Here is an 11,996-nt window from a genome sequence, read left to right on the forward strand (position 1 = left end):
GTTTATACGAGGAGGATTATGTGCGGATGATTATCCAATGAAGAGTAGTTGTAGTTAGCGTCTCTGCGACATCATCCAAACAGTGAGTTGAACTATTTTGCTGAACAGTTGGAGAAACTTGGGTCTAATTGAAAGGAACTTGAGAATGGTTAGAAGTTATTCCTTACATTAGTGTGATATTTATGGTTCATAATCTTGTTTATGTATAAGTGTTCAGTTGTGGAAATTAAGTTACCTGTCCCCTCTACAATAATTACAAGCTGCCACCAAGTAGAGGAGTAAACGTAAATATTTGTGGTGTGTTATAGGACGTGTGTGACGGAGTGTGTTGACAGTGCACTCAGTAACCCTGTGACGTTGTCGTGTATCCGTTCCTGAGTTACAAAAGTCACAGAAGAGCAGTTTGTTTTTTCTGGAATTTATTTTGTCGCTGAATTTCTGGAGCAAACAGAGAAATCTAGAAATCGAATTAAAAAAAAAAACATTTAAATGCATAGAAATACAATCAATTTAGAGACACCTTTGAACTCGGTGATCTTATACTCGTGCGATGACTTCCTATTATTCATTGACATCCCAGAATCGGACAGTAGGCAGACGCTCCCTGTTGTTGATACTATTTGGTACATCCAGCATCCAATAGTCTTTGTAGCAGGTGACATTAGTCCGCTTGTATTCTGAAAAGGTTCGTCCATCTACCTTGTGGCGTGAGAACATTTGGTGTAATTGTCATTTAAAGTGTGACATTTGCACTTAGTTCTAATATAAAGATAACTATTTAAATCTTGTCAACCGATTTCTCAAGACTGCAAATTAAAGATTTAACGATGTAAGCAATGCAGAGAATCTGTTTAAAATAAAGGTTGAGTGGAAGTAATATTTTCTACAAAGCGTTTCTAATGTCTTAATGTTCTTATGTCCGGAGATGTTTTTGCTCAAATTAAATAGTTTAACTGTTGCACCTGTTTGTTTGTTTGCTTGTATGTTAGTAGGTTGGTCGTTTTGTTTTCACCTCATCAGTGGCAGGCATTGAATTATGGCTAGTGTTCTTTGGCTACTGTAGTATGAGAAACACGTTAATAGTCATGCTATGAGAAAAAAGCAAAACCTGATTTTTTTCCGTTTTCAGTGCATTTGTTAAGATTTGAACACCTCCGTGCTGCTGGACTATGTCACCTATAAACGACCATTGGACCAACCAACGGGACACAAGTCCCACCACTGACCGTGTTCTGGGATTACATGGGCAACTACACAATAGAATGTGCCAGTGCCATGTACAAGACTTCAGATAGTACCAGACAATCTGCAACTAGAGGGCAGCAGTTGTACCCACCCACAACAGACGAGATTGTACCAGTTCTTTCGCCTACTTCTACTTTTTTTATTTGTTTACTACGATGAAGGCGTTCGCATTTGACACTACATTATGAGTCAGACACATGTTCTCAAAGTCTCTCTGGCTGGACTTTTAACTATGTAAGCCATACTAATACAACATACTAGCTACTCAAATCTTAATACATTTCTTTTATTTTTCCTTCATATATTTCGCCGTTATACTTATAAATATTCTTAATATTACCTCTGTCATTCAATAGCAATTGGCTGGCAAATACGCTCGGTCATTTTTCCTGCAAAATTAAACAAAAAATCACTGGCGTTCGAAGTAAGAAAGGATGTTGATGTGAGTAAGGTTTCTACTATCTGTACATGCGCACCCCAACCATCATCACCATAAAAACAAACTGAGAACTGTCAGGTCAGTGGCTTATCTGTGTACATGTCTAGAGGTGTTGGATGGCTGCAACATGTAACAACGGTTCCCACAGTGACTGAGGTGAGCCGCAGCGTGCAATGGTAGGTCAGCTCACTCTTGCTTACTTTCACCAGCCACCTCCTTCCTTTCCTGGCCTCCCTCCACAATCGTTTATAGTGTGTGGTCAGTCACGTGTGTGTGGTCATCACATGTGTGTGTGTCAGTGTGTGTGGGTCACACGTGTGTGTGGTCAGTCACGTGGTGTGTGGACAGTCACATTTCAAACCCAAAACGTTTATGGCAAAAAAGGAGCCATCAGGGAGGTGATTGTGACTATTGATAGTTACGATCACATGTTGCAGACTAGAAGTCTTTCACTAATAGAATACAACGAATACTACTATGAAGGTTGCAACTTGGAAACAAAGCCTATTAAGCATGTTTTTTTCTATTGTCGCTGTTGTTATAAGTTGCAACTGATATAGTTGTACATGGTGACTCCCAGTTATACGAATTTATAATCCAATGGGAATATTTTCCGTTTAATGTGCTTGTCTAAAACCATCCAGGAGACGATGATCTGTGTCTCTACAAAGTCTAGAGTTGTGTCGGAGATAAAGAGCGAGAGGACTATGGCGGATACACAATCACATAAACAGGGGCATCATACAGACACAGGCAATAGACAGTGAGGGACATTTGTGTAAAACGATGGAAAATAGACCTACTGTAAGACATAAGATATTTGCGACAAACTCTACAAACTTATACTTGTTACAAAAGTTAAAATTTTTGTCTTTTTTACTTGTTGTTGGTTTGCCACTGTGTTTTCGTCAAGCTGTCATTACTTCTTTATCTTTTATGTCAAGCCTTGAAAATACGCATGTTTAAAATATAAGACTATAGTTAAAAATTATACAGGTGTACATGTTACAGACACCAGAAACCACCAGCTGTAGCGAGAAAGTGTGAGTTAGGTGTAAGGTGAGGTGTAAAAGCTGTGGTGACAAGAAGACACGTCAGCACGTGTGTCACAAACTTACTTTGGACGCATTCACGATATATAGCTAAGCAACAAGGTAAGTGTTCGCATGACTCGTCGATCTCGGCGCACTGAAACCGAACCAAACACATCATTAGTTAAAGTCGGTGATGAAGACAATAAAGTGTTGCACAATGAGAGCTACACCCTGCCTAGAGGATTGCTTGTCTAGAACAGACTCTAAAGTGTTTCACTCTTATTGTAACAACCTTCATGATTAATCTTGATTAATTTTGTCTTTTTATATCCCTCGTGTTGAAATTGTCATGTCTACCAAGGAAACTGTCCTTCCTAATAATAAACTAAAATCTCAACGATGCATATGTTGAACCACAATCTACATACACTAGCTCACAGTGAAGAAGATCAGACGTGCTGACATCCAAGGATCTGTACCTGCCATAAGGGAGTCACATCAGCCATCTACAAGTGAAATAGTGGAGCTGCTGAAAAATACGAGTGACTGGTGCCAAACTGACCTTCTAGTCACACTGTAAGTTTTTACCAAATACTAACACAAACTTGGGATGTCCACAAGTTGTCTATCAAAGTCTGTGTTTTTTTTTTTTTCTATTTGTCAGATGAAGTGACCTTGCCGGCTTCAGTGAATTTTGGCAAATTACACACCAGTAACAGTGATAATGGTGTTCACGGATACAAAGCATACATGTGAGTGAAAGTCGGGATGTTTCTCCGGTTACTGCGGTTTGGGATCAGACTTTGCTTTCCATGTACTTATTTCTCAGTTCACTGCCCGCTGCAAGCGAGGCTCTGGATTTCTCGCGGTCTTCACTGTAGGGAGGATGTTTGACATGAAGCTGGCCACAATGGCTAACACCACATTCTTGTGGCATCTTCGTGTTTTAGCGACACCAGGCCTTTACACCAGACATCAGCAGCGATAGCAATCAGTGTTCTTCGCATCACTCGCCTGTTTGTAATGTCCTCCACCACTGCGCATGCGTGTCAGATTCTCCCAGTCGCCCACCGGAAGAGGAAGTACTCCGTGCGAAACATTTTGTGTTTTACGATTATGTATACTTTCTTACTTCGAAGTTTGAAACCTTTTTTGAAATGATTTCTACAGAGACTGCTTTAGAAGACATAACAACATTAGAGTATTTAATATACTTTGTAAAGCCTGTTGCTGTATCTTAATAACTGTAGTAGAAACTACAGAGTATCATCATATCTAGCTATCAAGAATCTTCTAGAAATGTACTTACCTCCCTTTGAGCCAGACGGTGATGTTGGTGGTGGTAGATGTCTCTGGCTTCCAGTGTTATGAAAAGCAGCAAGCAGACTACAGCTAGGTACAACCGTGTTTGTTTAGTCATCGTGATTGGAAGACCGCTTGGTTTAAATATCTCTTTAGAAAAAAAAATCACATTACATTATTTTAATCTGATCAGCATTCATCAACGTTAATTACTCCTTGGAAAATATGGAAAAGAACTTTTACCTAGTATGGAAAACTGTCATTCAGTCAAATTTTCAGTGAAACGGATGGTTCAAAGTAAAAAATATAAAATATATCAGTAAATAAATAAACCTAATAACACTAGTACCATTGCACTCACATACAACGAGTTAAGCAAGAAACACACACAACTGTGCTTTTGTCTACTTGCGTTTAAAGCCAGTAACGGCGATGTTAACCTCGACAGACGTCGTCGTTAGGTTGTCACTGTCTGTGGTGTGGGGAAGACAACTGTTAGTAACGACGTCGCTAATCACGTGACGTCAACGTGAAGCTCAGTTATCTTGCGCTGTCTCCCTGACGAATACACTACTTTTGTTTTTGAACATTTGCCTACAAACTTCGTGATCTTTGAAAAAGGTCAAAATGTACAGGACGGTTGTAGTGTGTAATTAGCTGATGATCGAGTTCAAATTCTTGCCGTGGCCTTCACACCATTAATGTGTTTCTATACAATCCTGACTTTATTGTTCTTATCCTCTCTCTGTGCGGTGTGATGTTTGAATTTGTGCGTGTCGAGATTGACAGCGGGAACTGTTGACACATATTTTATTTAATATAGTAATTGCTGCCCTAGTAGTTTTTTTTAAAGAACAACGCATAAAAGAAATTATTCAGCTTGTGTGCCCTTGTCTTCTATTTCTATTACAATTTTATATCCCTCATCATCTCTTTTATTTCCAATTTTAAAACTATTTTAACATGCTTAAATATATTTAAACTTCATTAAGAAAAGCCAATTTTTCAGTGTGTTTAGACATTAAGCTGCTGTGATTAAGACCATTACTACTATTAATTTATTCAATAAACTTTATTATTTACTGCATTTATTAACACTGTTGAATACACATTCTCACCAAACTTTTGATACTCTTTAATAAATCTATAAGTTGCCATTCACCCACTTCTTCGTACCAACAGAAATATAAATAAATGTGTGAGAAATACCAAAACGGTTCCTTGTAAGATTCCAACGGTTGAATCCGTACTGACAACTACAAATACTATTTTATTATTCGGATTCTTACAAATATATCTACTTTACCCTGTTGATACCCTAAGCTTTACCTGTGGACCATACGGGTACTGACAAACTATTATTTGCTACAAAAAAACTTCTTCAGGCCGCACTCACTGAAAACAAATCCCTACACTGTATTTTATTGCAATAATTATGTATCAATCGCGCTCCTGACATGAATAGTTAGGTCACGTGATGTTCCTCTATAAACCTTTCTCAGTGATGAGACTGTAGTATATTCTATATTATATTTATCATGAAGTATGCTAGTTAACACGACATCCTCATGTCCCTACAAGAGAGGGGCCTGTGTTGGCCAACAATTTCGTTCACGAGTCAGAACTCAGTAAGGGGAGTGTACTGCTGCTGTCAGAGCATTTATCTGAGTAGTTGTTCCCCTTTGACTATAACAAGTGACTGTAGGAGTAATTCTTTTTTATTTACTATGTATTCCAGCTGAGAAAGAGGTTGAGTAGTTTCTGTGTATATCTTGTTTGACTCTGTGGTGCTGCCCCTGACCAGACTTTTTAGAAGAGTGGAATGTCTTCACGTGAGAAACTGCTGTCTCAAAATTTTTTTGTGTAGTTTCTAATTGTTTGAATCTTTTTGTGTCTGGAAGTCTTTTAAAGTTTTTATGAGTTGGACTTTTTTTTCTTTATACAATTAAAATGCAGAATGGTAAGTAATAACTGTTGATACATAAAATTTAAGTGATTGATAAAGACTATGTTTTTCTGAACATTTTATGTTCTGAATTTGTGAATCAAATAAAACCGTTGTTTTCATATCAAGTGTGTTTCGTCTTATATTTACTTAATTTTGCTCCAATCCTATTGTCTTTCTCATTTTTTTTTTTAGGCATCCTTAATTCACGCACCCAAACACACGCTCACTGAGAGAGAAAGAGAGAGAGACGTATACACACACAGAAGGCAGAATGTTTATAATAGTTTATCCCTCACAACATTTTTCAAATCTGAGTTTTTCTTTGCTTCTCCTGAAAACATTAACAAATGACCTTCCATGTTTTATCACATACATCACACATATATTACAGATGAGTTTGTATTTGCTTTATTTGCATTGTTATGTTAAAAACTCGTCGAGAAAAAAAAAACAATGCACTAATATGAAGAGGCTGTGTTTTTTGTGCTTTGTCTGCAGCTACCAAGATATTTTGCGACAGCCTGATATTCTTTAACGAGGGTTAGCCGAGCTCAGGGAAGCAGTTCGAGGCTTTTCACACACGTAATGAGCTGCTGATCACCTAGACGTCACCGATTTTGTCTTGAAGCACGTCAACACCACGTTCGTCCTCAGTATGGAGATTCTCAGTTTCCTAAGTGCATTAAGCGCACTAAAGGCACATTAATATATTTCTCCAACTCCACAAAACAGATACTTTATATTTTTAATTTTTTTTACCTACACTGTATGCCAAATGGTCTAAAACTAAACTAGGCGAGTATATTGCAGGCTATAATTCAAGTTTGAGTTTTCGCCTTCACTATTTTAATAAACTATCTTTAACCTTCATCAGTTAGCTTAAACGTTTCGCTGGGGCTTCAGGCAATAAGAGTGAACGGGTGGGTCTGGCTGAGATGGCGGCAGTCGCTGACTGGCTAATGAGACCGTGCAGTCTTATATTCCATATCTTATATTTTGAGAATGTTTTATGTTTTACAATGTGTTTTCAAGTAGTGAGTAGTTTTGTATTTTATCAGGCACATTAGTGTCAGGCAAATTAGTGACAAAAGTTGAAGAAAACCAATTTGCTTTCAATGGAAGTTTTTATTGGTGAATTTCTTAAACAGACAGAACACTCGAGAAATACAGTCAAAACCTCTGAATGCATGAATGTACAATACATTTAGAAACACATTTGAACTCGGAGATCTTACACTCGTGCGATGACGTCATATTATTTGTTGACATCCAGCATCCAACGGCCATTTGTAGCAGGCGACATCATTCACTTGTTATTTTAAGAAAGCCAGTCTATATATTCGTCTTCTGCGTGAAAACAAAATGCAAGACTTTTGGTGTTATTGTCATTGAATAGATAGTCAAACAGATGACAAGAAGTGATTTCATTTGCACTAAGTTCTAAATTAAACAGAACTATTTATATCTTATGAACATACAGTTACCGATTTATCATGATTGCAATGTAAAAGGGTCACTGCTGTAAATAATCCATTAAAACGTTTATAAACAAAGGTGAGTAGAAGCAATATTTTCTAAACAATGTCTCTAATGTCTTAATGTTCCCATATGACACAGGAGGGCTCACAACAGTTACTCCTGGGCATAGGAATAATGAAAATTATTTTTGCTGTTATTATTTAGAAGCGCAATGTTTTCTGTCAAAGGAATAATTTATTCTTGCAACAGTTTGTTTGTTTATTTATGTTCACAACATCATTGGCAGGCAATGTCTTACGGCTAGTGTATGTTCTGAAGTCTACCCTGAGAGATGAACGTTGAGAACTCGATTAAAAAAAAGATAGAAAGAAGTTTTATTCGTTTTCAGTGCAGTTGTTGAGATTTTGACACCTTCGTGCTGCTGTGCTCTGTCACCTATAAACGACCATTGGATCAACCAACGGGACACAAGACCCACCACTGACCGTTTTCTGGGATCACATGGGCAACCACACAATAGAATGTGCCAGTGCCATGTACAAGACTTCAGATAGTACCAGACAATCGGCAACTAGAGGGCAGCAGTTGTACCCACCCACAACAGACGAGATTGTATCAGTTCTTTCTTCTGCTTTTATTTTTGTGTTTTCGCCGATGAAGGCACATTGACACTACATTATGAGTCAGACACATGTTCTCAAGTCTCTCTGGCTGAACTATTTTCAAATAACTAGGTAAAGCTTAGTACAACATAATTCTTAAATCTTAATACATTACTTTTATTATATATATTCCCAAATATTTATTTTTTATAAACGAACATGCATGGAAAGAGATATAAATATTACCTGTTATTATTATGCTTCGTGGAACGCAGAATTGAGCGGGATGTTCTGCAAAATTAACATAAAAAAATCACTGGTGCACAACGTCTGAAATCATGTTGATGTGAGTTAGTTGTCCACTATCTGTACATGCAGCACCATAGTAACACCTTCAAAACAAATCTTAGAACTGTCAGGTCAGTCGCTTTTCTCTGTTTATGTCTAGAGATGTTGGATGGCTGAAACAAAATGGGAGCCACCACGGAGGTGATTGTGACTATTGATAGTTACGAGTACATGTTGCAGGCAAGAAGTCAGAGCAGTTTTCGCATGAATATGGTCTCGTATGTCCGGTCCTTATTTCTGTTTCAGCAGGCAGAGAACATGTCTTTCACCCTTAGTACCTGGAAGCAAAGCCTGATAAGCATGTTTTTTCTATTGTCACTGTTGTTTTAATTTGCAGATGCTATGGTTGTACAGAGTGACTGCCAGTTACTCGAAGCAACAATCTCATGGCGCTGTTGCCCGTCTACAAAGAAGTCTTGCACATTCGTACTTTGCTCTTACTGTTGTTGCTGACCAATGCTTTGTTCTTGTCTGTGCTTGTCTCTGTCCCTTGTGTATATGTTATCTACTTGATTGTAGACGATGACATCTGTCTGTACAAAGTCTATTACTTCAATGCCAGTGAATGCTAACTACATTCTTATAAAGTGGCTTGAACTATCCTCTATATACAGTTGTTTTATATGTGACTAAACTATGTATGAATGTCATGATGAAGTAAATAAAGTTGGAATAGCAGATGCCACTATTGTTTATTGTGCTTGTCTAAAAGGATCCACGAGAAGATGATCTGTTCTACTGTGTCTCTACAAAGTCTAGAGTTGTGTTGGAGATAAAGAGCGAGAGGACTATGGCGGATACACAATCACATAAACAGGGGCATCATACAGACACAGGCAATAGACAGTGAGACATTTCAGTGTAAAACGATCCACAGTAGACTTGCTGTAAGACATAAAACATTTGCAACAAATCCTACAAATTTATACTTGAATATCCGAAACGGAAAACTGTGCGTCTCCTTTCATTAATTTTCTTTTTTTATCGTAATTTTGTCTTTGCTTTCTTGTCAAGTTGTCTTTTCTTCTTCGTCACTCATGTCAAGCTTTGAAAGTACTCATGTTAAAAAATTTTAACGATAGCTTTTTTATGAGGGCATACATCTGACAGACACCAGAAGCCAACAGCTGTGACGTGAAAGTGTGAGTTAGGTTGAAGGTGAGGTGTTAAGGTATCGTGACAAGAAGAGACTTCAGCAGGTGTGTCACCAAACTTACTAGCCCGTCGACGAAAAGACGCTATTCTCTGGCACATATCGTTTCGAGAGCTAAACACAGTCGGCTTACACCCTGTGTCGCTGCACTGAAGCTAAACAAGACACGTGATCAGAAAAGCATTATAGCTAGCACACAAGCACGTCATCAAACTGTCATAATTAGCATCAAAAATACTTCATCACATCGTCATCATCAAAACACTTCAAAGACTGTTATGAGTAGCAACAAAACACGTCATCAGACCGTCATAACTAGCACCAAAACACGTCATCAGACCGTCATAACTAGCAACAAAACACGTCATCAGACCGTCATAACTAGCAGCAAAACACGTCATCACACCGTCATAACTAGCAACAAAACACGTCATCAGACCGTCATAACTAGCAACAAAACACGTCATCAGACCGTCATAACTAGCAGGAAGCCTTTGCCAAGGTTTTCTTCCTTCCTACTTATCTTTTGGGCGGTCCGGTGGCTCTAGTGTTAGCGCCTGTCACTGACAGTGAGAGTTGTCTGTCCCTGGGTCACATCTCTACAACACCGTGACGTCAGTGACAGACTGTGTGTCAACGATTTTAAATTGTTGTCTATTTTTCTCCATCTTTTCTCTCATTGGAATTACCCTAACTGTTCTTCACGCCTATGAAAGTCCACTCACACACCAATGGCATAATTGCCGGTAACCTCATCTCTCACGTGACCCACAATTTAGTCCATTGGCCTGGACGCTCCCAAGTTTATCCTCAGTAACTTTAATTACCTGTCATCTTACTGGCATACTTGAAACGTATAAACAATATACACAGGTGAACTACATATTGACGTAAGTTGACGTCACTGTATCCATTGTGTATAAATCTCTCTAATGACCATTAAAATCTTACTAGGTCCGGTGACTAAAAATCTCTCATCCCACAACACCATAGTGCGTCGTATCACAGCAACATTCTCCAGATGCCGGTGTGTAAGACAGTGTGTCAGCGATTAGTTTAAGTCTGTGATGAAGACCCCGCCTAGAGGAATGCTTCTCTTTATACGATTTTTGTAACAACCTTCATGATTTATCTTAATTAATTTTATCGTTTTGTATCAGTCTTGTGGAGACTGTCATGCTCACCAAGAAAACTGTCCTTTCTTCTAATCATAAACTCATTTCACACAACCGTAGCTAAAATCTTAAAGGTGCCTATGTTGAACCACAATGTACATAAACTACGTCATAGTAAGAACTTCAGACGTGCTAGCATGCGTGTCAGATTCTTCAAGTCGACCACCAGCAGATGAAGAATTCCGTGAAAAACGTTTTACTTACTCCGAAGTTTGAAATTGTTTAACTGATTACACTAGAGACGGGTTTGTAGGGCATAGCAATGTTACATTGTTAAAGGTATTTTGTTTCATTATATCAAGCTAACCACGTGACAGTGATATTACATCTTTGTGTCTTTAATCAAGAACCTTGTAAGTATTGTCCTTACTAAATTAGCTTGAGCCAGATGGTGATGGTGGATGTGTCTTGCATCCAAGGCCATGGCGAGCAGCAAGCAGACGACAGCTTGGTACAACCGTGTTTGTACAGTCATCGTGATTGGTAGACCACTTAGTTTCGGAGCTCTTTAGGAAAAATACAATGATACTACATATTTGTACGTTGTCATTACATGTCAAGCTTTAACAAGCTCTGCAAAGTGTGAAAAAAAATGTATCTTGTATAACAAACTGTTGTTTTGTCAAACAGTTGCGAGCCTTTTATGGAAATGGCGGGTTAGAAGAACAAAATAAAAAAATATGTAAATAAATAACTTTAATAATTATTATACTTGTGTTAGCCACATCATAAGAAGTGTAAGCAGTGAGATTATTTGTGTGCTAGTGCATCACGACACTCACATACAACGAGTTAAGCAAGAAACACACACAACTGTGCTTTTGTCTACTTGCGTTTAAAGTCAGTAACGGCGATGTTAACCTCGACAGACGTCGTCGTTAGGTTGTCACTGTCTGTAGTGTAATGAAGACAACTGGGAAAAAAAACAAGTCGCTAGTCACGTGACGTCAGCGCCAAGCGTCAGTTATCTTGCGTTGTCGACGTCAGTGATTTGTTCTTTTAATTTTGAAGTCAGGCAGGTTAAAATCTGTACTGGAAGGACCTGGCACCATATCAAAGGTAACAATTACTAATATTTCTTTCTACACTTGTTTGTATATATAGATAAATCTGACAAAATAAGTCTTAAGTCGCGCGGAACAGTTTTGTGCTCGAGGCCCCGAAAGGTGCTAGGGGTCAGTTTTGTGCAGTTTGACTTTTCTTTAAAAATGGATTCCTTGGTTTTTAAACTATCAGGAAAATACATTGCGATATTAAAATAAAAGTTAGAA

At 38.2% G+C, this 11,996-nt stretch overlaps 2 long non-coding RNA genes across 2 annotated transcripts; both read right to left on the minus strand.

The window, feature by feature from the left end:
* Positions 1-408: 408 nt before the first annotated feature.
* Positions 409-4,581, minus strand: LOC112556247. Its single transcript, XR_003097681.1, has 5 exons — positions 4,461-4,581; positions 4,028-4,170; positions 2,803-2,872; positions 1,586-1,634; positions 409-677 (listed from the first exon to the last, which is right to left on the minus strand). It is a non-coding gene; the product is annotated as an uncharacterized LOC112556247 (long non-coding RNA).
* A 2,497-nt stretch (positions 4,582-7,078) lies between these two features.
* LOC112556245 lies at positions 7,079-11,628 on the minus strand. Its single transcript, XR_003097679.1, has 5 exons — positions 11,508-11,628; positions 11,096-11,231; positions 9,615-9,705; positions 8,296-8,340; positions 7,079-7,315 (listed from the first exon to the last, which is right to left on the minus strand). It is a non-coding gene; the product is annotated as an uncharacterized LOC112556245 (long non-coding RNA).
* Between the last annotated feature and the right edge of the window lie 368 nt (positions 11,629-11,996).

The sequence above is a fragment of the Pomacea canaliculata genome, linkage group LG2 (genome assembly GCF_003073045.1).
Source record: "Pomacea canaliculata isolate SZHN2017 linkage group LG2, ASM307304v1, whole genome shotgun sequence".
Lineage (NCBI taxonomy): Eukaryota > Metazoa > Mollusca > Gastropoda > Architaenioglossa > Ampullariidae > Pomacea > Pomacea canaliculata.